Source organism: Callithrix jacchus, chromosome 15, assembly GCF_049354715.1.
Source record: "Callithrix jacchus isolate 240 chromosome 15, calJac240_pri, whole genome shotgun sequence".
NCBI classification, from domain to species: domain Eukaryota; kingdom Metazoa; phylum Chordata; class Mammalia; order Primates; family Cebidae; genus Callithrix; species Callithrix jacchus.
The window spans coordinates 65,224,850-65,249,808 of record NC_133516.1 but is presented as its reverse complement, the minus strand read 5'-3'; the positions used below and the strand labels follow the sequence as shown (position 1 = coordinate 65,249,808).

At 39.9% G+C, this 24,959-nt stretch overlaps 1 long non-coding RNA gene across 9 annotated transcripts in view; it reads left to right on the top strand.

The window, feature by feature from the left end:
* The window catches only part of LOC118148048 (uncharacterized), a 155,776-nt gene that overhangs the window by 99,399 nt on the left and 31,418 nt on the right, over positions 1-24,959 (top strand). For all 9 annotated transcript variants that reach the window (XR_013527461.1, XR_013527463.1, XR_013527462.1 and 6 more), the window contains one exon: positions 3,874-4,063. This is a non-coding gene — a long non-coding RNA (uncharacterized LOC118148048). The remainder of the gene's footprint in view (positions 1-3,873; positions 4,064-24,959) is intronic.

The window sequence follows — 24,959 nt, the reverse complement described above, 5'->3', positions numbered from 1 at the left end:
AGAAACTCTTAAAATTAAACTTTTGGCTTGATGTGGTGGCTCATGCTTGTAATCCTAACATTTTGGGAGGCCAGGGTGTGTATTACTTGAAGTCAGGAGTTTGAGACCAGCCTGGCCAACATGGTGAAACCCTGTTTCTACTAAAAAACACAAAAATTAGCTGGGTGTGGTGGCACACTCCTGTAGTCCCAGCTACTTGGGAGGCTGAGGCAGGAGAATCACTTGAACCCAAGAGGCAGAGGCTGCAGTGAGCCAAGACTGTGCCACTGCACTCCAGCCTGTGTAAAAAAGTGAGACTCTGTCACAAACAGACAAGCAAACAAACAAACTTCCATTGAAAAAAAAGCTTACAAATAATGTGTACGGCCAAGATCCGTACACAAAGTCTGAACTGGGTGACTGTGTGCCAAAATGAAATAAGTAGAATCCATAATCTCTTAACATTAGAGACAAAATGTCTAGCATGTATTGAAAATTATCTATCATAGCAACAATCAATAAGATTGCAAACTGAATGAGGAAAGACAACTGACACCAATACCACATTGGAATTATCTGACAAGGATGCTAAAGCAGAAATTATAAAATACTTCAACAATCTACTACAAACTATCTTGAAACAAGTTAAAAAATGGAAATTCTCATAAAATTCTTAGAAAAAAATTCTCAGAAGTTATAGGAAATAATAAAAAAATCACAGAACTGAAAACTGCAATAAAAAAAAATCGGAACCTTCTGAATGGGCTAGGCAGTAGAGTGGAGGATAGAATCAGTGACTTTGAGTCCATGCTTCAATTAAGATTCTATTATAGGCCTGGCATGGTGGCTCATGTCTGTAATCCCAGTACTTTAAAAGGCCAAGGCAGGTGGATCACGAGGTCAGGAGTTCAAGACCAGCAAGTTCAATACCAGCCTGGCTAACATGGTGAAACCTCATCTCTACCAAAAATTCAAAAATTAGCTGGGTGTGATGGCATGTGCCTATAATCCCAGCTACTCAGCAGGCTGAGACAAGAGAATTGCTTGAGCCCTGTCAGGAGGAAGAGGTTGCAGTGAGCAAGATCACACCACTGCACTCCAGCCTGGGCGACAGAGCAAGACTCACTCACAGAAAAAAAAAAAAAGACTATTTTTGGATGTCAGATCTGACATCATACATAACATGGTCTTTAATAAATGATTTGATGATTATCTAATACATTAAATGGCTTCACTTAATTTCTTTTAAAGTGTACAATGCCAGTACACAGCCAGTTTTGTTTCCCTCTTGCAACACTGGCATATGCAAGGAAACATTTGAGTTTAAAGAAAATTAAAAGAATTCATCATGTATTTTCCTTTTGGCTGCAAAAGTTTCCCTGCTCAGATTTTTCACTGTGCTGCACTGAAGTTTTGTAAGACTTGCCACATCACAGCAAATGTATGTTGCTTATTTCCACACATAACAGATTATGCTTTCATTAACATCCCAGCTGCTGCATTTCTCTTCCAGCTTTTTAACTTCCATAAATTCCCATCTTTACATGTTCTTGTTATATGGATTAAGTCCTACAAAGCAACAGACATGCAATTTGTTTTCAAAATTTCAAAGCAATTTTAATGTGGAGAAAGCCATAACTAAGATAATCACAGTGGGAAGTTTGTTTCCTATGCTTTATTATCTCCAAAGACTTTCTTTTCCTTAATGCAGTAGCATCACTATTCTCATCTCACCATCTTTGTTCATTTCCACTCCTCCATATCCCCTTTCTGTAAAATTAGGACTTTTCGTTTGATGCTCATTTCCTTGGAAATCTGAGCTACTCTTTCCTGTGGCTGACCCTCAATTCTGTACACTCAGATATGGCCTTTCTCCTAGATGTTAATTAGACCTTTCTAACTTCTGCCAGGCGTTTCTGCCATCTTTACATCAAACGTACCAGAAAGACCCCATATTACCCACAACACTCTGTTCTTTTCCCATCTTTCAAATTAGCTCCTGCCCTTTAAGTGATTGATGCCACCTAGAGCTTCTGCTCCACCAAATCAGAGATACCAGAATTATCCTGGCATCCTTCTGCCTGTTATCATTTCCAATCAGTCATTGAAGTCCTCTTAATTGCCCATCAGACAATTTCCCCAGAAATTTGTTCTTGATCACTGTGGTTACATTTTAGTAAAGGTACTATTACCATACATGTGAAGGGTTGCACTTGCTTCCCAACCCTTCCAACTTCTTATCTTTGTCCTGCTAAAATATTTCCAATGCCTGCCACTCTGATGCTCAAAATGTCATGGATCTTTATTGCTTGTACCATAAATTTAAAATTCTCCAACTGGCTGTGATAGATTGAATTTGCTGTTTCCTATTCTTCACTTCCTATAATATGAATATACCTTCCAGCCTTTGCAGTACCTCTTCATGTCAGCAGATTATATACTTGTCCATTGCAATGATGTTGAACTTAAACATGTGACTTGTGGGGCCCGAGGGAAGGGGAGTGGGCATGATGCAAACAGAGGTCTGTCTGCTTACAAGGCTTTCCTTTCTGTGGCCTACCATAAGAAAAGCATGTCCCCGGCAGTCCTTATCCTATTAGCTTGGTTGTGGAGTGAAGACCTGTGAGTGACGCTAAGCCCAAACCACAGTCTGAGACAGAGCTGCTGGCACTGCCCAAACACTCGTGAGTGAGAGCAAAAATGAATTCCTTGTTGTGAGCCTCTGGGATTTGGAAGTTGTTGGTTACACAGTATTACTACAGCAATAATAAATGACTGTCCTGACAATTGAGGACTCAAATGCTCTTTCTCATCTTTTAAACTCTCCCATATGTGAATACTTAAAGCTGGTAAAGCGGTCTCTGTAATATGTCCCCTTCACATTTTTTGACCATTTTCCTCACCTTTTGCTCTTTCACTCGTCCTTCAAGTTCCAATATCTTTCTTCTTCCATCATTTTTGTTGTGGTGACCACAACTCCCGGGGACATTTCCCTTCTTTAAACTACTTAGTGTTCACACCTCTTATTTCACAACTTGAACTTTGTCTGATATTGCTAGTTCTCTAGGAGCATATATCAGACCATATTAGTCCCCTTTTCAAAGTCTCGCAGGAGATCCTTCTGCCCTTGGGATGGGGAACAAGCTTCTTACTAGAACCCGCATAGTACCAGCCTCATTTATTGCTGTCTCCCTACTTATAAGCTCTGCTCTAGCCATGTTGAGTAATTTTCATTTCCTGGAACACATTGTACTATCTTCACTTTTGGACCTTTGTGCATTTTGTTCCTTACACTTGAATCACTTTTTCTTCTACCTCTGTCTTCTCAACACACACTTGAATCCAGACAGTTACCATAGTACACCAGGCATTACACTGCAAAGCCTTTCTTCCTCTCCATGGCTAGATCATGTCCCTTGTCTCAGTCAAGACGAGTTGCTCTGTGCTGCAGATACAGATCAGAACCCACAGCCTTGGTGGCTTTACCATCAAAACAGCATTTCTCTCACTTATGTCCAAAAAGTCAGTTTCAGCAAGGATGGGAAGGCTCTACTTCACTCGCAGTCACCTACAGGTTGAGGGAGCTCTGCCATGTTGGAATTGCACCAGCTAGAACCTATGATCCTACTCTTCTTCTTCTAGACCACAGCTCCAACTAGCTCCAAGACCCCAACTTCAAGGCCAGGGAGGCCTGGAAGCTTAGTGGGTCTCATAGAACATTTGGAGATCACTAGCTATCTTCTCTACACGCTTCCCAGAGGTGCTTCTATGAATGTCCAGGTCTTATCCTTTATCACACATAATATCATGGCATCTTCTTATCTTGGCTGTGTCTGTATGAACTTAAAGATCCTGAAGGACGACACTGTACCTTATTTCATCTCATCTTTTCAGGAGCAAATTCAGGACCTGACCCATAAGAACTGGTGGAGAATCATCTGTTGAATAGATGCTGAATGTTTGTGCCTCTCTGCTCTCCAACAAGATGTCATGCTCCTTGATGACGAGAGCCACCGCTGATCTCCTATATCCAGTCAACATCTTCCAGAAAACAGACCATCAATATGCATTTGCAGCATATATTGTGAGTATTTAACTTAATTTTTTGATAGCTAATTGTGTGTGGCCACTCTCCTTTACATAGTTATTTCTTTAGTTCATATTTTAATACCTTTCCTATCATTCTATATTGGATATGTGGAAGATATTTAACTCAGTTTAGTTTATATATAATAAATGCACAAGGGAAAAAAGAAAGCTTCCTTTTGTCACCTCTTTGGGGACTTCTTTGGACTTTTTCCACATGTGGAATCCAGATTGTGCTATTTTCTTCCAGATTGGGCCTAGAAGCAATACTTCAAGAGTCAGCAAAGCCTCAAGAATCATCCAGCTCTTTTCTCTGCTGCCCTTCTTTTCTCTGAAAATTAATGTATCTCTCTGTATCATTTATCTAATGCTGTGTAAAAAACTACCTCAAAACCTGGTACCTTCAGACAGCAAACACTTATCAGTTTACAGAGTATCAAAGATCAGAAATCTAGGAGTGGCTCACGTCGGTGGTCCTGGCTCAGTCTCTCATGGGGCTGCAGTGCAGGTGCAGAAACTGATGGGACTGAGGACTTACTTCCAAGCTCACTGATGTGGCTGTTGTCAGGAGAACCCAGCTCCCTGCCACATGGGCCTCTCCATAAAATGCTTAAAATCCACAGCAGCTGGCTTCCCCCAGAGTAAGTGATTCAAAAGAGCAAGCCACCAAGGCCGGGTGCAGTGGCTCATGCCTGTAACCCCAGCACTTTGGGAGGCTGAAGTGGTTGAATCACCTGAGGTCAGGAGTGTGAGACCAGCCTGGTCAACAGAGTGAAACCCCAATTCTATGAAAAATACAAAAATTAACCAGGTGTGGTGGTGGGTGCTTGCGATCCCAGCTACTCTGGAGGCTGAGGCAGGAGAATACCTTGAACCTGAGAGGCAGAGGTTGCAGTGAGCTGAGATAAAAAAGAGAGAGCAAGCCACACACCTTTTTATAATCTGGTATTTGAAGTCATCCTTTGTGACTTCTCCTTTATTCTATTCTGTAGAAGTAAATCACTAAGTCCAGTCCTGGGAGGGCGATTAGGCTCTATCTCTTGAAGGAGGAAGTATGAATTTTTGGATATACAGTCATGCTCCACATAATGACATTTTATCAATGATGGACCACATATATGACCATGGTCCCATTAGATAATAATGGAACTGAACAATTCCTGCTGCCTAATGGGATTGAAGCCATCATAACATCATAGTGCAAGACATTACTTACATGTTTGTGGTGATGCTGATGGAAACAAACCACTGTGTTGCCAGTTGTATAAATGTCTAGGGTATACAGTTATGTACAGTGTGTAATACTTGACAATAATAGCAAATGACTATGCTACCAGTTTGTGTGTTTACCATATTATATTTTTATCATTATTTTAGTGTGTATTCCTTCTATTTATTTTTAAGAAAAGGTTAACTGTAAAACAGCATCAAGCAGGTCTATAGGAGTTTTCCAGAAGAAGGCATTGTTATCTTAGGAGATGACAGCTCCATGCGTGTTATTTCCTTGAAGACCTTCCCGTGAGATAAGACATGGAGGTGGAAGACAGTGATACGGATGATCCTGAGCCTGTGTAGGTCTAGGCTAATGCATGTGTTTAAGTCTTAGTTTTTAGCAAAAACATTTAAGATGTAAAAAATAAATAAAACCCTTTAAAAAGGGAAAGAAAGCTTATAGAATAAGGATTTTAAAAAGAGAACATTTTTATATGGCTGTACAATCTGTTTGTCTTTTAGGCTAAATGTTACGAGAAAAAAAGTCAGAAGTTAAAAAAAATTTAAATTTATAAAGTAAAAAAGTTACAGTAAGTTAAGGTTAATTGGTTATTGAGGAAATAATTTCTTTTTCTCATGACCCAGCATAGCAGGAAAGAATTTTAAAAATAAATTTAATGTAAATTCTAAATTGAAATTTATGTTTACCATAAAAGAAAAATAGAAGCGTATTTTTATAATGACTCCTCATTCTTTGCTATTCTATGTGGAGGTTTTCTCAGGCACAGAAAGGGGAGTGTGGAATGAAAGAGGGTGGGGCTGAGCAGAGAGAACAAAATGTCACCCCTGATATTTATCTTCATGCTTTGGGATCTTTGCACATACAATAAGCACCAACCAATGTTCAAGTCTTTGTTGCATCTGGTTTGGCATAAATGTACAGAGCTTACTAAGTCTATAGTAGTGCACATTAATGTCCCAGGCCTTCACATTCACTCACCACTCACTCAGTGACTCACCCAAAGCAACGTCCAGCCCTGCAACCTCCATTCATGGTAAGCGCCCTAGACAGGTGTACCATTTTTTAAAAAAACTTTTATATGGTATTTTTACTGTATCTTTTCTATGTTTGGCTACATGGATCCTTAATTATGTTCCAGTTGAGTATTCAGTACAGAAACATGCTGTATGGGTTTGTAGCCTAGGAGCAATAGGCTGTCCCATAGAGTCTCAGTGTGTAATGGGCTATGTCCTCAAGGTTTATAAGCACACTATGAGATGTTCACACAACAGCAAAATCACCTAACCACACCTTTCTCCAAATGTATCCCCATCGTTAAGCAAGGGGTGACTGTATATTTTTTGAGATGGAGTCTTGCTCTCTCACCCAGGCTGGAGTGCAGAGGCGCGATCTTGGCTCTCTGCAACCTCTGCCTCTCGGGTTCAAGCATTTCTCCTGACTCAGCCTCCTGAGTAGCTGGGACTACAGGTGCATGCAACCATGCTGAGCTAGTGTTTGTATTTTTTGTAGAGATGGGGTTTTGCCATGTAGGGCAGGATGGTCTTGATCTCTTGACCTCATGATACACCTGCCTTGGCATTCCAAAGTGCTGGAATTACAGGCGCATGCCACCTTGCCCAGCTAATTTTTGTATTTTTAGTAGAGACAGGTTTTGCCATGTTGGTCAGGCTGGTCTTGAACTCCTGAACTCAGGTGATGTCTTTGCCTTGGCCTCCCAAAGTGCTGGGAATACAGGCGTGAGCCACCACACCTGGTTGTGTGACTATATTTTTAAACCACCACACTCTCCCTTGGACAAGCTGTGGAGGAGAATGCCATTTTCATGGCCCCATCTCCCACGGTTGCTGAGGCAAACGTATCCCTGTGTCTCCTCCATTCACCTCTCTGGCTTCAGGGTATTTATTTCTAATCACTGAAATGAAATGAATCACATAGATTTAACATAAATAAGATGCAAAAAGAAGAGGTAAATTCCATAGGTCTCTAAGCATTCTCTAAGCCATTGAGCTGTCTGTGTTCAGACCTCCTTTCTTAGGTGAATGTCTCATCAACCTTGAGCTTTGGTTTTCATTTCTGAGGGTGAGCCCAGGAGAAGCTGTGGTGCCTCCTTGAGACCCATCCTTTTCTGGATTATGGTATTGCTTCCTGAAGGAAGACCCCTCTCTTGTTGGCATGGTCCTGATGTGGACAGTGCTAATGCAGGGGGGCTGGAGGTCCTGGGATTGACCCTTTGCCTCAGCTGAGTCTCTGTCATCCGAAGGGCCTGAGGTCCAGGTAGCATCATCTTGGTTTCTATGAAGAGTCACATTTTTCTAATGACTTCTCAGTCTTTGCTATTTTATGTAGAGGTTTTCCCAAGCAAGAAAGGGGAGGTATGGGATAAAAGGGTATGGGTCTGAGTAGAGAGAACAAAATGCCACTCCTGATATTGATCTTGATGCTTACGGATCTTTCCATATGCATATGTTTCTTTCTTCTGCACTCTCTAGCATCATTCTCACGAAGCTCTACCACCACAGTGGGATGGGGAACTTTTCTTGTGTACGTTCCACAAAGAGCAACATGGCATACTAGAGACAGTATGAGCTTTTAAATTAAACACTGGTCCAAAACTGTCTCTACTGCTTTGTTTCTGAACTTAGACAAGTTATTTAACCTCCCTGAGCTCCCAGTTTCTTGATCATTACATAAGGATAAGGAAAGGATTGAATGAAACAGCATAGAGATGCAAATATTAGGCTGGTACAACAGTAATTTCAGTTTTTGCCATTACTTTGAAATCAACCTAATAAAACATGTCAGGCATACAATAAGCATCAACCAATGTTGATTCGGCAAATGAATGAATGTGCTTCAGAGCTACCTGAAATCCCTATGGAAGATACTGATGGGATATTGTGCTCCTGAATGTCTCTCTCTTGCTTGTAGAAACTGACAACGAGCTGGTTTATATACTTCTAAGGCAACATGTTGTTTGGTATTACATGATTTGCTGAGTTTCTTGAATGCATTCTCTTGGAAGATTTTCATTTCTGGGAAACAGAAATGCAATTCATTTTGTATTTGAAAACTCTGACAACGAAATGTGAGGAAAATCAGAGTGTTTTTTGTTTTTCTTTAAATTCTCTCATATTTTAAATAAGCTTCTGAGAAATTAGATCTTGCTTTCTAGGAAGAAACATATTTTTCTAATGACTCCTCAGTCTTTGCTATTCTTTGTGGAGGTTTTTTCAGGCAAGGAAGCGGGAGTGTGGAATGAAAGAGGGTGGGGCTGAGCAGAGAGAATAAAATGCCACCACTGCTGATATTTATCTTCATGCTTTGGGATCTTTGCACATGCATATATTTCCTTCTTCTGCACTCTTTATGCAGATAACTACCCCAGCCTGATGGATGGCACGAGACAATCTGCTTCTCTTGCTTTCTCTCCCTCTAGAGATGTGTGGTTTCACCTTAATATATTCAAGGGAAGTCTTTGCTGCATCTGGATTGGCATTTGTAATTACACACTGGGAAAATATAATGTAAGGGGAGAGTATAACTTTTCTTCCAAGATTATGCAAAAGAGTTTAATTTGTTCATGTGCTCAGTTACCCACACACAAGGAGCAACAGATCAAGCTCTGCTTGACTTCTTCTGTATAATAATCACATTCTATGTACTTTAAAAAATGTGCCATGTTTTGTTGTGTATCGCACAGAATCTCTGCAGTGCTCTCAACTATTTTTCCATGGTTATTTTCCAAGTGATTATATGTTCTCAACAGCGTTAATTGTACCAAAGTCTAATAGATTGTAATTCATATGTTTAGACTTTTCCTCCTCAGGCTGAAGCAAGTAAACAGCAGACACCCTAAAGTAGAGAGGCTTAGATGATGACAAGTGGAACTAAAAAAGAAAAAGAAATAGCTTTTTATACATTATGCAATCTAATAGCCAGATGACTGTATGGGCAGATAATTTTATCTTCCTAAATATATATTCTGTCATCATATTCTTTACGTTATTTGAAAGAGAACAAGAACAGCTTGTCTACAATAACTAGAATTACTCCAGTAAGTAACAGGCAGACAATAAATATAAAGTGTTAAAAGACTTTTTCCATCTTTCAGGGACTTTTTTTGCCTAATAATATGTACCTGACATCTCTACTGATTAAAACAAAATGAAATGGATTGAAACCTTAGCACAAGAAGCTTAAATGAGATAAAAATAGGACTTTCAAAACTGAAGGTCGTTATTGTATGAACATTTATTGTTTTTGCAATCCTTGCTCCCTTATATATATAAAAACTATTCTTTACCTTTTCTTAGGGAAACCATTCCTCGCCCACTTTTAACTCATGTGATTAAATGTTAACCAGTTCCCTCCATATTAGGGTGGGTCCAGATTGGCCTAAGGCAATTATAATATCCCATTCCCCTGACCACAGTGATTGACTTGGGACTAGCCCATGGCCTAATTCTGGCCAGTGAGCATCATACCCAGAACCTATACTTGACTGTTGTGGGGCGTGCAGTGCTTCTATCTCACTGGTTGGGAAACTGAGAGGAGGTAAGGTCTGGAACTGCAGCAGCTACTTTGAGACCATGAGGAGAGAGCCTGGGTGAGAAAGGGATTGCATGGGGAAACCAGAGCTGATCTCAAAGACAAAGAGAACAGATTCTTGAGAAATCATTTGAGCCACTGTCTGCAGTTGAATTTAGATACACTGTTAGCCCTGGAACTTCCTGATTCATGTCAGGACATTTCTGTTTACTCAGGGAGTATGCAAATTTCTGCCACTGACAATTTGCATGATGTCTCTTTTAAAAAATTAATTTTTAATTATTATGGTTATATAATAGGAGCATATATTTATGGGGTACATATGATTGAGCCAGGCATCAAGAGGACCAGTGCTGGCCCTTTGCATTAGGAAGTGGGGACCCATAATTTGATGGGCAAACTTATCTTTGATGAAAGAGGATCATCAAAGTGATGGCTTGTTTGATTTGGACTAACTGGCATTCCAAGGTCCCTCTCTATGCAATATTTTCAAGCTGTTTTTCTTCTACTGAGTATTTAATTACAGTTTTAGATTTTAGTAATTCTCTCAACACGTTTTCTAGTTTATCTTTTCTCTTTTTTTGTTTAAGCAAATTCTGGCCACTGATTACCAATATTAACCAAAACATATTTTCATTCTTAAAATCTTATCCAAGCTTCAAGTGAAAGGGGAGATTTCATTTCAACAGCTTCTACCATATTGTCTTTTTTATCTTCTCCCTTCCACATCCAAGTTTCCCTGCCAAATTTAATAATCAGCTTTGTGACTATGTTGTAAATCTTCTTTAACGTTGTTTATTATAATAAATTTCAATCGCTTAGCTTCAGGATTCGTTCCCTTCCTGGGTTAATGAGATTTTCCAGGTATTTAAAATGATTCACCTGCTTGACTAGTTTATTATCCACCACTCTATATTTCCCACCCCTCCCTAAGATCCATAGCTCTTTATAGATACTGCCACATTTATATTCAGGCTATTTTAAAAATAGCCATGGTTGAAATTTCTCTGTTAGTTGTTTCCAGGGTTCACAAAATGTTGTAGCATTGGCAGATAAATCTGTGAGCAATTCAAGGCCAATTTTTAAAGCTTTCATTTAATAATGCTTTCCCCCATCCTCAAAATGCACCTGCTTTCTTTCTCTCTTTCTCTTTCTCTCTCTCTCCACTCGACCCACACACATTTATTATTCCTGTTTCACAATGAAAAAATAGGTTTCTTAGACAACTGCTTACTCCTCTCCTTCCTGTGCCTGGAAACTCTAATGTTTCTCTCTTTACTTATCATAGAACTTGCAGTCTGTGAATGGGCCAGATGGAATCTAGAAATGCCATTTTTTTCCCATCTCTCTGCCTCTATACAAATCATGACTTAAATAAATCCAAAAAGAAGCCAACTCCTACCTTCTTTAAAAGGCCTCCAAAAAAATCTTCCTTGGGGAACTATTTCCGTTTTTTTATGACACTTTCATTTTCCGTTGGCTCTTTTATCTCCCTCCACTAATGAGAACACTTTCCTCTCCTGACTTCTATGTCTTGTACCACTATGCCTATTTCTCAGCTCTATCATTGGTTCCATGTCTTGGTTGAGTTCTGAAATGTAGGAGCATCCTTCAAGAGCACACTATATCTCAGTATGGAGTACCATACCCAAATTTTCTTCTTTTGATTGAATATGCCTGCCAAGGTATTTCATGAGCATCTCAACTCAATATGTTCAAAGAAGAATCCATTACGTTTCTACTCTCCTTGCCCCTTAAAACTAAGTTTGTTTGTCCTCCTGTGTTTTTGACTTAGTCAGGGGTTCCACCTTCATTCTAATTGCTCTGGCTGGATACTCGAGGATATCTTTGACACCTCTACACCTCTACTTCCCCACACCACCTCCTATGATGTTTAACATGTGTCAGGTAGTGTCTTTTCCTCAAGTATTCTACCTTTAGCTTAACCTCCCCTAGGCCAGGTGCTCCAATGGCTGCTTGACTGGTTCCATTGCTTCTAACTATTTGCTCCTGCAATTCATTCTCCATATTGTTGCCACAATGATCTGCCTAAAATGAAGATTATATAATGTTGGTTTTCTGCTCAAAAGCCATCAATAACTCCCCATTGCCATATACTGAAATCAAACTTCTTGGCATGGCATTCAAGGCTATCTGTATTTTGGCTTCAAGTTAATGTGGTGTACATTCTGCACTACAGGATTCTGATCTTCACTGCTACATAGTTTGCTGCAGACATTAAGAACTCAGACATGAATGACATCATGTAGATTTGGATTCTGATTTTAGCTCAGCTACTTGATGTCTAACTTGGGCAAATTTCATAGTTTCTCTAAGCCTCTGTTTCATAAATATAGATAATAACTGCCTTCTAGAGTTGTAAGGACTAAACCAGATGATGTCGCTAAAGAAATAGCACAATAGCTGAAACTTATCCATCACTCAGCAGGTGATCGTTGCTGTTACCATGATTGCTGTTGTTACTCTTGTGCAGCAGTAAAATAATAATAATTGTTATCAACTTGGCCTCTGAAGTCAGCGGGCCAGCTTACCTCTTCCTGGCTATGCAGCTACTGAAAAGTCACTTAACCTCCCTTTGCCTTATCTGTGAAATGTAGAAAATAATCATAGCTACCCAATATGGTTATTTGAAAGAATTAAATTGATCAATACACAGCAGCATTTGAGCCACGGCAAGCACTGTAAAAATGGTAGTCTTAATGTTGTCATTTTCAAGACAATCATGCAGGGAGACATCTATGCATTTGTCCATGCTGCTTTGTGACATAGGAGCCCACTCATTTCTACCTGTGTTAGCATGAGTTCTTAGCTCTCTTTGTACCATGAATTTACCTTGCATCTGGTAGAGCCTATTCACATCCTTTCAGAATAAAAATTTTAAATCTTTAATTAAAAATTCATAAGTTTACAAAGAAAATTAAAAAGACCTAAAATAGCTAAACTTGTGATATGGCAATAGACATGTTTTTAACAGTTGCATTAAATAGCAAGATCCAATAATTTATCTAATAATTACTATTATTTCAAAGGAGTGATTAGCATAAATAATATTTCAATTATCTGCAATAGTAGTAGCACGACATGAGAATCTCTGGGATTTGTACTGGGGACAAAATCACTGGTTCTGCCAATACTACTGTGCATGTAGCCTACCTTAGTACCTGAAGGAAAAGCTAAATGTCAGCTAAAGATTGGAAAAAAAAAAAGATGTAATTTGTTTCCCATTCAAATCCACAGACTTCACTTGAAGGTCCATCGATTTCAAATTAAGAAGTCCTTATCTAGATCCTACTCATATTTTAAAGCTTAGCTCAAATGTACCTTCTCAAAGAAGTCCTCCCAAATCCCAATCAGTTAGAATTAACCTACCTCTTTTAACCCCAATGGCATTATGGTTTTTCATGTTATTTTAAAGACTCTTATGTATTACTTATGGTTTGCTTATATGCAACCATGTTGTTATGAACCATAAGCATATATACAGTCCCATGAAGAATGTCAGGCCATATTTGGTCCTCACTGACATGCACTGCCTATGGCCCAGGCAGTGATGGTTGGGTAGGAATAGGAGAATGCAGGCAGCAGCCATTACTTTTCTCTATTTCCCTGACTGCCCATTGTGACATAAAACACAGCATTTCTGAGAATGTAGTTCATTTCATTTTAGTGTTATTTACTATGCTAGTTCTGCCAATGGGGCTGACAAATCGTCCCTCCAAAAGGCAGGGTCTAATCTCATATGCAGCCCTGGTTCAGTGGCAATTTATGTGACAAGCTCTCCTAGTTTAGGCAAATATCCTGATATTTTAGCTCAGTTCTTCTGACAGCAACAATTTCTGCCTTATGGAGGGCATATGTCATAGAGAAATTCAGCTTCACATGTTTCTTGCCTGTTGCAGGAAGCATACATTTTTATGGTAAAATTGAAATGCATATTATTTGGCTTGATCTTCTTCTGCACCTGGCAGCCATCTCTACAGAGTTTGGACAAAAAGGAAGGAGAGGAAAAAGAAGGAGGGACAGAGAGGAGGAAGAAAGTAAGGAAAGGATGGAGGGAAGAAAGTGTATTATTAGTTTTTTCACACTGCTATAGATACTGTCTGAGACTAGGCAATTTATAGATAAAAGTTTAATTGACTCACAGTTCCACATGTCTGGGGAGGCTTCAGGAAACTTAAAATCATGGCAGAAGACAAAGGGGAACCAGGCACCTTCTTCAAAAGGTGACAGGAGAAAGAAAGGGCACAGGGGAAAATGTCAGACACTGATCAAACAACCAGATCTTGTGAGAACTCCCTAACTCACAAGAGCAGCATAGGGGAAACTGCCTCCATGATACAGTCACCTACCCCTAGGTCCCTCCCTCTACACGTGGAGATTACCATTCCAGATGAGATTTGGGTGGGGACACAGAGCCAAACCCTATCAGAAGGGAAGGAAAGTAGGCTTTATTTTCTGCTTTTTCTGGTACCTAGAACTGAGCAACAATCAATTTTCTTGATTCTTGTGTGTTATCATTTTAAGAAAACAAATATTTAGCTTGAAAAGGTAGCAAGAATTAATTTCTCATATTCATAACTTGCTCTGGCATTTGTCCTAGCACTAATTTAGAGCAAAATTTTTTAACCTTGACACTGTCAATATTTTGGGCTGAATAAAGTTTTTGTGGCAAACTGTCCTGTGCATTGCAAAGCTGGTTAGCAGCATCTTTGGGTTATACACAGTAGAGGCTAGTAATGTGCCTCCCCAAGTAGTGATGACACAGAATTCCTCCAGACATTGCCAAATGTTCCCTGGGGAGAAAATAAACTTCTCTCTCCACCATAAAGAGCCACTGATTTAGAGGATAATGAACATATGCCATTGTTGAATGTTTGGGTCCCCCAGAATTCATGTGTTGAAATCCTAACTCTCAAATCGATGGTATTAGGATGGGGGGTCTTTTGGGAGGTAATTACGTCATGAGAGTGAAGTTCTCATGAATAAGATTAGTGTTCCTATAAAAGATTCCCTAGAGTTACTCTGCCCACTTCTACCATGTGTGGACAGAAAGAGAAACTGCTATGAATGGGCACTTGTCAGACACCAAATCCACAGGTGCATTGATCTTGGACTTTCCAGCCTCCAGAGCTATAAAAAATAAATTAAATTTCCGTTGTGTATATGCTACCCAGTCAATGATATTTTATTATAGCAGCAGGAATAGAGTAAGACAGTCTGCTGTGTGTCACACTCTGTGTTTAGTGTTCTAAATACAGTAACTAACTTAATCTTTACACAGTCCCATAAAGTAAGTGCCATTATCTTCATCATAAAATTGATGGAGGGGAAGGATAGTACATGAAAAGGGAAATGCTGTAGACTCAATGCTTGTATTTTGCCAAAATTCAGATGTTAAAACGTAATCCCCAGTGTAATGGTATTTGGAAGTGGGGCCTTTCTGGAGTGATTAAGTCATGAAGGAAGAGCATATGCAATGAGATTAGTGCCGTTATACAAGAGACTCTAGAGAACTCCCTTGTCTCTTTTGCTTCCATTCAAAGACGTAAGAAGTGCCTTTATAAGCCAGGAAGCTGACCCTCACCAGACATGAAACATGCCAGAGCCTTGATCTTGGACTTTCTAGCCTCCAGAACTGTGAGAAATGAATTTCTACTGTTTATAAGCTACTCCATCTGTGATGTTCTGTTTGGTAGCCTTAAAGGACCAAGACAGGAAACTAATACAAGGAGATGGAAACTAATGCAAAGAGACAATCATTAAATGATGTGGTCTAAGGTATTGGAGTAAGGACAGCATTGTGACCTATCAATCACAACACACTATGCTGCAGGGCCAAAACAACTCTTCAGGTGGGCATTACCAACAGATTGAAATTGGCAGGGGATATAAAATTGATTTAGCAGCCTTGGTTAGCTTACATCTTTTCCAAAAGTCAGTTGTTTATAAGACTATGTGCTTTCATAGGGCAGGAGCCACTTTCATAGGGCAGAGCCATATCTCTGTATTACTAACACATAGGGAGGGCCTTGAGCATGGAACCTCAATAAATGTTTGTAAAATAAACATGTGGTGTTTGAAATCTCACTGCTGGAGAATCATTCCTTACAATACAGCATTATTGTCTTTTTATATTCTCCTTTAAATTCATATGTTATTTAAAAAGGAAGTGTCTGGGGTGGTGACTTAATAGTAACAAAATTGTGGAACATTAGAAGTAAAACCATGGAGATCAATATTTTTATTTGATAGATGTGGAAACTGAAGCACAAAAGGGAGAAGAAACTTTTCCAAAATAAATTATGAACCAAGTCTGGACAGAAAAAAATCTCTGGAGGCCAAGTTCCAGTACTGTTTGTAATAAGTCACTCATCACTTAATACTTTCCAGTGAATACACACAGGCTGCTTCCTGGAGGAAAGGAAGGTGCTTGGTTAACTTGAAAGACAAAGAAGGATGTGGAGCACTGAAGAGCAGAAAGAAACTGAAGCAGCAGGGCGGAGGAAAAAGAACACAGGAGAGCATGTAATTCCAGCACTTTGGGAGGCTGAGGCACGTGGATCATTTGACGTCAGGAGTTCGAGACTAGTCTGGCCAACATGGTGAAAACCCATCTCTACGAAAAAAAAAAAAAAATTATTTGGGCATGGTGGCAGCCACATATAATCCCAGCTAGTTACTCGGGAGGCTGAGGCAGGAGAATTGCCTGAACCTGGGAAACAGAGGTTGCAGTGAGCTTAGATTGTGCCATTACACTCCAGCCTGGGCAATAGAGTAAGATGTCTCAAAAAACAAACAAACAAACAAAAATAACACAGAGAAGAGTATGGAACCCCACAGAAATGCTTCACCTGCAGCTTCATTGGCTTGGGTTGTATTTAGTAACAAATATTTTGAAACTTGCCTCTTATATGTGCATTTAGTTTCCATTTTGAGTCTCTTAAAGGCAAATAAAAGAAACTCAAGAGTCAAAGATTTTTGAAACACTGGTCAGAGGTGTGTTATTAAAGCATAGGCAGCACTGGAAAAAAATGAGGGGGCTGAAAAGGGGCAGAGGGCTGGTGCTCAGAATGACAGCCAGCTCCAGACCAGTCCCGCATAAGGACCTGCAGTCAGTCCTCTTATGAGGTCTGTAGCGCCACAAATGTTTTTAAAGTACCTACAGCGTGCCAGGCTTTGTGCAATGGGACTACAGAGTCACATCAGATATAGTCTCAGTCCTTTAAGAAATCCAATTTAATGTGGGAGAAATAGATACACAACAGGAGCTCATTAAATAATGTATCTGCATAGGGAGGGAATGAATTGAGTATAAATAATAGAATCTCATAGAAGTGTGTAGGAATTGCCAAGGAAGCACAGGGAAAGAACCAAATCATGTCAACAGCTTTTTCTCAGAACAGGTGGCATTTGATCCAAGGTTTTAAGAATGGATGTGGATGTGACATCAGCAAAAATGGTAGAGTAAAGATCTCAGAAAGTCTTCTCCATCAATCAATGAAAACACTGTCATGAATGAATGAAAAAAATGTCAGAATCAAAATTTAGAATGCTGGAAATTAATCACATGTTGTAGTCATCTGGGGAGGGTTTATTTAAGAACAATGGTTGAATCTCAGTAAGAACGGTGAGCATTCCTGTGTTTTTCTTATTCTATTGCCCTTCTCATCACCCTGGCATTGCAGTAGCCTTGTAAACCCACATTCTCTGGCCATGGTGAAAACCAGAATTCTAGTAGGCACTGGAGGAGGCATAACGGAGTTGGAAATTCTTCAAAATCCCATTCTCAGAGAATTGTCATTAGACTAGTCTAGTGGATGATTGTCCTTGTTTGACCTGACTCGGAGCTTACTTGTACAAACTGCCTTTCCTTGAAGAGACTATTTATCAAAAACAATCAGCAGCAACTTGATTGATTAACATTGCATCTGCTGGAGGCAGTAAATAGCAGTTAAGGCAAGCCATAGGCTAATCAGAAAACAAAAGAAAAATCTGGGGAATTAGATATTCATCAGGGGCTCTAAAACATGCTTACATATTCCTTGAAATCTAGACCTTCATGCACTGTGCCTTATATATAATTAAAAATATGATTTCCTGATGGGACTAGCACATTTTAGAAGCTCAATAGCCACACCTGACCACGATACTGGATAGCACAGAAATTTCCACCATCTCAGAATGAAAGTCCAAGTTCTACTGGGCATCGGTGGTAAGGAGAGAGATGACTTGAAGAGAAGAAGGAGATCAGGGGAAGGATAAAGGAGTCTGAAAGGTTTCCGAATTTTAAAAGTCCTCTCAATTCCAAAACCTTCTGAAAATTATTCAACAATCTTTACTGAGTGCCTCTTTACTTATGTCTACTAAGGATCTTGAAAAAGAGGCTGGAAAATGAGGACTGTTAACTGCTTTATTGATTGGTTCATTATGTGTTGAGCAGCAACTCATCTAGGAACTATGCTAGGTGCACAGTACAAAATGATAAACAGAACTAGAATGTTATCTCTTCTCAAGAAGCTTACATTCAAATGGAAGAGGGACAGATATTGATGAGGAATGACATGAGTAAATATAAAATTACAGCTGTGAGAATCACTTTGATGGGGAAGTATTGAGAACAATGAGTGCATAGAAGAGGTGTGCTTGATCTAGTCTGGAGCACATTTCCTAAGGAAGTGGACTAATACAGATTGGATGTTTGACCCCTTCAAATCTCTTGTTGAAATGAAATCCCCAATGTTGGAGTTGGGGCCTCGTGGAAGGTGTTTGGATCAGGGAGGTGGATCCTTCCTGAATGGCTCAGTGCTGTCCTCATAGTAATGAATGACCTGGTAATGTGCTCACTCTGAGTTCATGTGAGATCTTGTTGTTTAAAAGAAACTGGCATCTCCTCCCTCTTGCCATGGGACGTACTGGCTCCCCTTTATCTGTCACCGTAATTGGAAGCTTCCTGAGGCCCTCACCAGGAGTCGATGCCGGCACTATGATTTGTGTACAGCCTGCAGAACTGTGACCTCTTTTCTTTGTAAATTACCCAGCCTCAGGTATTCCTTGATACCAATGCAAATGGACTAACACATGGACCCTGAGCTAATATTTAAAAGAGTAGATTAAGTAAAAGGAGAAGAAAAATCCAGCCCAGAGAAACAGCATGCACACAGACCCTGGGGCAGGAGAAAACATGAAAAGAAAGAGAAGCTGAGTGTGGAACATCCCAGAAAGTGAGGAAGAGCCAGGTCGAAAGTGAGGCTAGAATGATAGAGACACTATTCTCTGTACAGGCAGCATCAGGATCAGCTGGGAACTTACTAACAATGCAAAATCGCACACTCCATTACAAATTTTGTTTTTTTTTTCAGACAGAGTTTCTCTCTTGTCACCCAGGCTAGAGTGCAGTGACACAATCTCAGCTCATTGCAACCTCCACCTCCTGGGTTCAACTGATTCTCAGCTCCCAAGTACTGGGATTACAGGCCAGCACCAGCATGTCTGAATAATTTTTGTACTTTTAGTAGAGATGGGGTTTCACCATGTAGGCCAGGCTGGTCTTGAACTCCTGACCTCAGGTGATCTACCCACCTCGGCGTCCCAAAGTGCTGGAGTTACAGGTGTGAGCCACCATGCCCGGCCTTCATCCAGATTTATTGTGTTCAAATCTGTATTTAACAAGATCCCAGGTGATTAGTAGATATACAGCTTGAAATGCACAATCCATACCAAGGGTCAGCACACTATTCTTGCAGGTCAAATCTTCCTGCTGCCTGCATTTGTGCACAAAGCATTGCTAGATCACAGCCATGCCTGTTTATTGACTAAGTGTCTACGGCTGCATGCATACTACCATGATAGAGTAGTTGCCACAGAGATTGTTTGGCCTGCAAAGCCAAAAATATTTACTATCTGTCACGTTACTCAAATGTTTCCCGATCCCAAGTCTATATTGTGGCGTGTCTCATAAGGAATATTAAGGATTTTACATTTATTCTAAGAGCAAGGGAAGCTAGTAAAGATTTTTCATTTTTGAAAGATCACTCCAGCTACACAGAGATAAAAGGCATGCAGACAGTACATGCCCCAGAGGAGCTCAGGGTCCGGTGGGAATTCACTTTTATCTTCAAAATTAGATGTTTGCTCCTTTCATGAAGGGGCTGACTATATTATTCACTCATTCTTTGTTGCCATAGTTAACTCCCTCAGTGCCTGGCAGGGTTCTAAGTATTTAGCCAATGTTAAGTGCTATTTCCTGACTCAGTAAATGGTTTAAACTGTAACAGTTAAGGTCTACCAACCTTAGAAACTTATTTTGCAGACACTTTAAGGGTCAAAATACTAAGACACCTGACCTACTTTCAACAGTTTCCTTTTCCTTGACATCTAAGCCCTGTTTCTGACATAAAATCTAGACCCATAGTGGAAACCAAGCCATTGGCAACACTGAGAATTTCAAGAGAGAGCAGAAAAATGGGAATCCTGTTCCAGTCTCCAGCTTGCATAGGACTGCAAGGAGAAGTTCTGAGCTTTAGGTTCTCTGTGACATGGGGAAGCTGAAACAGTTTATCTCTAAGGTTTGCAAAGCTTGAGCATTCTTTTCTCCTTAGAGTTGTACAAGGTAACAAAATAGAGGCACTAGACAGGTCTCTGGCTTACCTGATTCAATTCCCTGTGTCTTTATTAAGTCTAAATGGAGCTCTTCATGTGGCATACATGAATGATAACTGATCAGAATGTTGGAGAGAGAGAAAAAAAGCAAAAACCTCACAAAACTCCAGTCACAAAAGAGGATTTTGTGCATTGTTGGAGATTTTATGTGCTTCTGCTTCCTTTCATTTGTACAGGTAATTTAACATTACTGGCTCAACTACTAGTCCAGCCTTTTCTACCCATTAGGTGTTATTCTGTCTGTAGATGCTGGCTTCACCAGCTGGTTAGCTTATTTTTCATATCATGAGTTGGCAGCACTTGAATAAACGAAATATTCCATGGCAAGAAGCTGGATGTCTATAAACTCACTATGACAAATGGACATACCATGAAATCCACAGTGCTGCTGCTGAAAGATAGTGTTTTGAGAAAGTGGTAGGTGATGTTTTCTGGAAGAGGTTACAACTTGGTGCATAGAAAAAGGTAAAAGATTTGAGGATAACAAATGGCTTTGAGCACAGATAGATTTTTAGGAGTGTTGTCATCTTCTGGGCAATATGCCTGCTACAAGAAGTGTTGATTCCACCCATAAAAAAGCAGTTTGCAAGTTAAGCAGACTATCTAATGGATAGCATTAAACTGGAGGAGAATATTGTGGAGCCGTCTCTATTACATTTTGTAGATGTTGTTGCTCAGCATTATCTTCTGTTGATTGTTGTTGATGACACTCAATTAAAATAATATTTTATCAAGTCATATTATGTTGGGTGCTGTGGAAAATAGAGAAACAGTGCTGGCTTCAAGGGTATCTGACTTGTACACTTGCACAGGGCCCTGCACTTGAATAAATGCTCTGCTATTGCCATCTTAAAATTATTAAATTTTGGACAAGGGGCCCTGTATTTTTATTTTTACAGGGCTCTGCAAAAGAGGCAGCTTTCTCTGCATAGAAGGTGGCAGTTTCTGTTTCTTGCCTAAAGGAGTTAAAAACTTTGTGTTTTTGAATCATGTTAGGACAGTAACGTAGAAACTTGCTTAATTACTCTAAGCCTTGGCTTCCTCTCTTTGTATATATAAAGAGACTACATCGCATATATAAAGAAGCTTTGTATATATAGAGAGACTGCTGTCTAAGGAGAGGAAACCAAAGGCTTAACCTATAAGGATTATTTTTCCAAGTAAGTACTAGAGACAGAATGCTGAAACTTCCTCTCCTTTCTACGAGTCCAATGAGAAAGAACTCTGTCAACAAGGATTTTTGCTGAGTTCAAGATATGCCTCAGCCCAGGATTAGTAGCATTGGAACTCCAATTGCTAGGGAACTCAGGAACATCTGGGTGTGTTAAAAAGAGTGCTCAATAAAGTAGTAGGAGAGCTGTGGCAAGGCTGCAGCTGAAAGGTTCATCAGAAATGGGAACCAGTACCAACAGGCAAGCCAGGAGTCTGTTCCCCAGTACCTTATTTAAACCTCTGGGGCCAGATTTGTCTCAGAATTCAGAATTTTTGTTATTTTTGAGGGGTAACACGGTGTATACTCCATTAATTATGTAAAATCCCTGCAGTATATCTGGGCAGCATCTCATAACCAAGCGTTTTGCTCTTTCTTCAGTGAGATATGTAACTGCTAGCATCCAATAAGAACATGTTTAAGCATATGAGTAGTTAGGTCAGTCAGATGTTGCTGCTGAATGTGTTCAGGTCAGGGCATGTTTCATGACAAAGGAGTTACAAATTTTTAGATTTCAGCATTTTGAGTTTGAAACTGTGGATAAGGGATTATAGACCTGTGTCAAACAAGGGATAGGAGATGGGTCCTCAGCGCTCAGAAGAGCAGAGACAGTTTAGTCATTTCTCAAGTGAAGCTATTTTGGTCTAGGGACTTTTTCTGATGGCTTGTTAGGAAGCCCCAACCTCCCCTTACCATGACAGACCACAAGACATTCTTCCTAGTGAAGTAAAGAAATAGATGTAAGGCTGGGATCATCCATTTTCAGCAGCTTTTAGCAACTTCACTGCCCTCTTTTCCCTGCTACTCTAGCTTGGCAGCTTCTTGAACACATGGTCTCTCTGGCCATATTTTCACTGTGGAAAATGACATTTTCAGAGCTGACTGTCCCTAGGATTCATCTGTCACTTTCCCTCCGTGTTCTTCATATGGCTCTTGGCACACATGGCTCACTCTTAACTTCTCAGATGGGTTTTTAAAACCTTGGCCAAATATCCAGCCCCTTCATTAGCACTCTTCTGGTCCTCACACCAAATAAAACCAATGAAATGGAAAGATATAAATATATATATACATACACACACACAACACGGGTGAACACACACACATGCACATTTTATATACATATGCATTTTCCACAGGAAAATAGAAATGAACCCTATTCAGGTTTAGTACTTGCTTCTTTGTTTGGACCATAAAATGGACTTCAGTAGAAGTTGTTACAGACAAGCCAAACAAATCCAGTCTTCTTTTTGTTTTGCTAGGTAAATGGTTCTCAAAGTATGATTCCTGGACCAGCCATATCAGCATCATCCAGGAAATTGTTAAAAATGCAAACTCTCAGGACACACTCCAGACCTACTAATTAGAAACTCTGGTAATGGGGCCTGGTGATCTGGGATTGTGATGCTAGTTAAAGTCTGAGAACCCTTGCTCTAGACAAATTAGTTTTGCTCTCATCCATCCAGAACTTCAATTTCCCTTAAGAAATGTTGTAGTTAAAATTTTTACTTCCCCATGTCCCTTAGCATTGGGATTGCCACGTTGTAAATTCTGGATATCAGCCCTTTGTCAGATGGGTAAACTGCAAAAATTTTTTCCCATTCTGTTGGTTGCCGATTCACTCTAGGGACTGTTTCTTTTGCCGTGCAGAAGCTGTGGAGTTTCATTAGGTCCCATTTGTCTATTTTGGCTTTTGTTGCCAATGCTTTTGGTGTTTTGTTCATGAAGTTCTTGCCTACTCCTATGTCCTGGATGGTTTTACCTAGATTTTCTTCTAGGGTTTTTATGGTGCCAGGTCTTATGTTTAAGTCTTTAATCCATCTGGAGTTAATTTTAGTGTAAGGTGTCAGGAAGGGGTCCAGTTTCTGCTTTCTGCACATGGCTAGCCAGTTTTCCCAACACCATTTATTAGACAGGGAATCCTTTCCCCATTGCTTGTTTTTGTCAGGTTTATCAAAGATTGTATGGTTGTAGATATGTTGTGTTGCCTCTGATGCCTCTGTTTTGTTCCATTGGTCTATATCTCTGTTTTGGTACCAGTACCATGCTGTTTTGATTACTGTAGCCTTGTAGTATAGTTTGAAATCTGGTAGTGTGATGCCCCCCGCTGTGTTCTTTTTGCTTAGAATTGACTTGGCTATGCTGGCTCTCTTTTGGTTCCATATGAAGTTCATGGTGGTTTTTTCCAGTTCTGTGAAGAAAGTCAATGGTAGCTTGATGGGGATAGCGTTGATTCTGTAAATTACTTTGGGCAGTATAGCCATTTTCACGATATTAATTCTTCTTAACCATGAACATGGAATGTTTCTCAATCTGTTTGTGTCCTCTCTTATTTGAAGGCAAAGACAATGCCTAGAAGAGAGCAGCCACTTTGTGACCATGAAGTTGGAGTCCGCACTACAGAAGGCTAAAGAGAAAGGTACTATGAGTTTATGTCCCCAGGACATGTCTGAGCCTCTTTCCAGACTTCTTATTAAATGAGAAAAATGGACCTGGGCTCAATGAAGCCACTGGTGTTCATGTGTTGTTACTGTAGATGAACACAATTCTCAGGGAAATGTATTGAGTCAACATTTATTAACATTTTATCTTTGTTGTTAGATGAATAGTCACTCTTCTTTTTCTTCAACAACCATATCCTTTCAAGAGTATATATTTCCATTTAACACATACAGAAACAGAAGTTACAAGAGATAAATAAGTTGCCCAAATTCTCACAGCTGGTAGACAGCAAAGCCAGAGTTAGTAAATTGAGGTTTTACTGTCTCTAAAACCTTGAGGTAAACTTCTATATTGGGGTAAAGCATGGACAAATGTAAGCTTGGAGGGGTCTGGAACCTATAGTATTTCAAGGGCCTTCTTCAAGACAAGAAAGAGAAAAGTATTTATTAAATGTGATCTGGGCCTTCCACTGGCCTTGACAGTCATGTGGGAAAAAGAAGAGTACTTATCTTTACACGAAATCAGCTTTGCTTTCACCATTTATTAAGGACAATTGTTTTCTTTTCTTTTTTTATTTTTTTGAGACGGAGTTTCGCTCTTGTTACCCAGGCTGGAGTGCAATGGCGCGATCTCGGCTCACCGCAACCTCCGCCTCCTGGGTTCAGGCAATTCTCCTGCCTCAGCCTCCTGAGTAGCTGGGATTACAGGCACGCGCCACCGTGCCCAGCTAATTTTTTGTATTTTTAGTAGAGACGGGGTTTCACCATGTTGACCAGGATG